Below are 3,289 nucleotides of genomic sequence, written 5' to 3'. Positions count from 1 at the left end.
GCCCTGAGGGATCCCGGGCCGGCGGGAGGAGCCGCGCCGCGGGGGCCGGGGGCTGGCGCTGCCGCAGCCCCCCGGGCTGAGCAACACGGCCGCGACCCCAGAAGCCATTTCCTCGCGCTCCCCGGACCTTGCCGGGGGGTCCTGACCGCATCCGCGCCGACGCCAGCCCGGGCTGGGAGGGACGAGGCTGCGGGGCCCCCGGAGCTGTGGGGGCAGGTGTGAGGGGCCGCAGTGCCCGGGGATCGGGACCATTTGGTCCGGCTGGGGAGGGCACCCGGGGGTCGCAGCCAAGCTATGCCCCGCGGTCCCTTGTCCCGGCGCCCGGAGCCCGACCCAGCTGCGCGGGACCCGCGACGCGTGTCCGCCCGTCTCTGCCTCCCCATCGCGGCCGCCCGCAGCGCGGGGCAATCCCCGTCCCCGCGCAGCTCCCCGCTCCCGGCCCCGGTCTCCATCCTGCCCCCCTCCCAGATGTGCCTTCGCCGCCTCCCCGGCGCTCCCAGGTGCGCCGCCCCAGGGGCTGCACAGCCGCTGGCTCTCTCCCCCACACCCCCGGCGACTTGATCGCCGGCATCGGGGGGACGGCTGTGCTTCCCAAGCGGCCCCGGAGCGGGCGAGGCGACGCGGGACGGTCCCACCCGGCCCGTACCTGCTCCTGGCTCCGCGGCCCCGCGCCGCCAGCCCTACGCCGGAGCCCCAAATCCGTGCACGTCCTTGGTGGCTTCTCCTCCTCCCCCTAGATCCGACTGGGACGGGCTCAGAAACCGCGCCTCGTCATTGATCCAGCGCTCTAGTCCATCCTTCCAAAACTAATCATTTGCTTTAAGTAAATAGCTGTCAGGAAACGAAGCCCCCCCTCCACTCCCCTTCGGCCCCTTCAGAATAAGAGCCGCCCTCCCGCGCCCCGCGCCTGCGGCCCCGCCGCCTGCGGCCTGCGTGCGGGGGGGGCTCTTGTGCAGGCAGGGGAGCCACTCGCCGCCTGCAGACTCCACCAGCCCCGGACTTGGCCGGGGGGGGCCAAGAGGGGGAGAGTTTAGCCATATGGCAGGGGAGCGTGTATGGGGGGGAGGAGAGCTGTGCACTGCAGGGAGGGGGAAACAAAGTTTCTTTAAAGCCCCAAGTGTTCCCTGTGTCGTGAACGAGCTCTCCTCCTCGGCCACGCACTCAGGGAAGGTGTGCCAGATGCCCGGACGTGTGTCCATCCTCCCCATGTAAGTCTCGGGATGAAAAGCTGAGCTGGAAATGACTGTCACGCTGTCTTTTCGACCCGGCTGGGCTCAGGGCTCGGCGCACAAAGCCGCCTGGCAGAAGCTGCAGGCACTGAGCCGCAGCCGAGCGAGCAATAGTTATGAATGAAAGAAACCGCGAAAGGTAACGCTAGGAAAAAAACCCCCAACAACAAGAGCAACAACAAGCCCGCTGCTTTCCGACACCCGGGCTGCTTGGGATGGTCTCGGCACGAGATCGGGGGACCCTGTCTAGACGACGTCTCCACAATTTTGAATTGCTCTTGTGAATCCGGCTCTCTGGACAGGGCTTTGATCACCCGGCGGGAGATACAAGTATCTCTGCTTTGCTGATTGTTGCTGCGCGCTGGAGACAGGGAGGGGTGGTGCGCGCCAAGGGGTATCTGTGCTGGAGGGGTGAGACGGGCTCTTTTCCGTGCGGTCTTTGCAGCGGGAGCTGTTCAGCGGCCGTGGGAGAGGGGGCACTGCAGCCTCAGGAAAGGAGGCTGCGACGCGTCCGACGGGCCCCTCTCGGGACGCGTCGGGCTCGGGGCGGACGCGCCTGGGCGCTGGGAAGGGCGTCTCGAAGAAGTGGAGGTTACAGTGGTTCCCCTCTTCTCGTCTGCATCGCCTGCCTGCTTCCTCCTTCCCCCGCGTCGTGCCTGCGTGCATCGCCCCTTCCCTTCCTTCCTAAGCAAAACTTTGTTCTCAAAGTCAAGCAGCAGGCTCCAGCAGCTCCATCTCTCCCAGACTAAGGAGAATTAGTCTCTGAAGCGAAAATGCCCCCAAGTGAAATGAGGAGGACTGTGAAAGGCAGGCAGTGAAAGCATGGGCCAGCCGAGTCCCCGTGGCTGGGCTGGCAGGGTCCCCCCTGCCTGGGCTCAGTTGCTCACATTGCCTGCAGCCTTCTGCAGCCTTAATACATCTTCAGCTTGAGTGAGTGCACAACCTCACTATTGCTTCCACATGTTCCTTCAGGAAATCATTGGAGGCAGATATATGAACAGCCCCTTGTTCGGAATGCTAACAGGATACCGTAATGCTTGTAAATAAATAACAGGCTCCCATGGATTGGAAGTAAGGGTGGGGGGTAGTGGGGGTACACTCATCTTGCAATTTTTTACCTGACAGGTAAATAAATACGTAAGTTTGCTCTGTTTAAGTGGTGATGAGGAGAGAGAGAATGAGGAGAAAAGGCTCTCAGGGAATCGAAAGGTGCTTTAAGATCACTGAAATGCAAATGGACTTCAAAATTTGAAACAAAGTTAGAGCATCAGTCAGGGGCTGCCAGGAGCGAGCGTGGGGTGGGTTTGCAGGCTGGCTTCACTTGCGTTGCCTTGATTTGTGCACGGATAGGCCGAGTAACGCTGTAAAGGGACCTTTGATGGAGTACTTTCATGATCAGATGTGACGGCAGACCCATTCTAGGACAAACAAAAAAAATGAAGCAGAAGAGGGGGAAAAAAAACAAAAAAGAAAAGCGCCTTCTGGTTGTAATTACCTGCCTAATTTGAATAATGCCTTTGTCATGATCATTAACAAACAATCGCTAAAGGGCTTCCATGTGGGAGTTCAGATCACAGGGCTGAACAACAAAGCGAACCCCCTTGGAGTGCAGGTCTGGGGAGGTGTAGGTTGTAGCCGTGTTGGTGTGGGGAGGTGGCTGCCTCCCAGGCCTTCATCCCCGGCGGGAGCACGCTCCGGGCATGGTCCCCAGCCCCGGGCCGGGACAGCAGCAGGGCTGCCCTCGTCTCGGCGCGACCCTGCTTGGGGAGCAGGAGCAATTGTTAATCACTCGACCTTTCCTGCCTCTGCTGCTGGCCCAGCGCAGGGATCGGTACCGAGGACGTGATGACATTTGCAGCCCTTTATCTCCAGTCCCGAGTCACCTCATTAATTAGCCGGGAAGCTGTCTCCAGGCCCCTCTGTGTCAATCACCCTGCAGGGCTTCGCCGGGGGGGAGAGCCAGGAGCCCTCTCCATGCTGTTGTTGTAAGATCCGACGAGATTATTGCACGGAGAGAGGAGCAGGGCTGTCCTGTGTGGTCCCGCGCTTGGAAACAGGGC

General features: G+C 61.5%; 1 protein-coding gene and 1 long non-coding RNA gene across 2 annotated transcripts in view; both read right to left on the bottom strand.

The window, feature by feature from the left end:
* PDGFRA (platelet derived growth factor receptor alpha) overlaps window positions 1-810 on the bottom strand; it is a 54,622-nt gene extending 53,812 nt beyond the window's left edge. Inside the window, exon 1 of the mRNA XM_019526254.1 lies at window positions 647-810. The gene's annotated coding sequence lies outside the window, so the exon portion shown is untranslated. The remainder of the gene's footprint in view (window positions 1-646) is intronic.
* Window positions 811-1,409: 599 nt separating this feature from the next.
* On the bottom strand, window positions 1,410-2,994 carry LOC109304078. The gene is made up of 2 exons (XR_002099286.1): window positions 2,725-2,994; window positions 1,410-2,647 (listed from the first exon to the last, which is right to left on the bottom strand). It is a non-coding gene; the product is annotated as an uncharacterized LOC109304078 (long non-coding RNA).
* Window positions 2,995-3,289: the final 295 nt, after the last annotated feature.

Source organism: Gavialis gangeticus, unplaced genomic scaffold (genome assembly GCF_001723915.1).
Source record: "Gavialis gangeticus isolate Ggan-Ray unplaced genomic scaffold, GavGan_comp1, whole genome shotgun sequence".
NCBI lineage: Eukaryota > Metazoa > Chordata > Crocodylia > Gavialidae > Gavialis > Gavialis gangeticus.
Note: the sequence above shows the minus strand (reverse complement) of the source record. Positions and strands in the feature narration are given on the sequence as shown.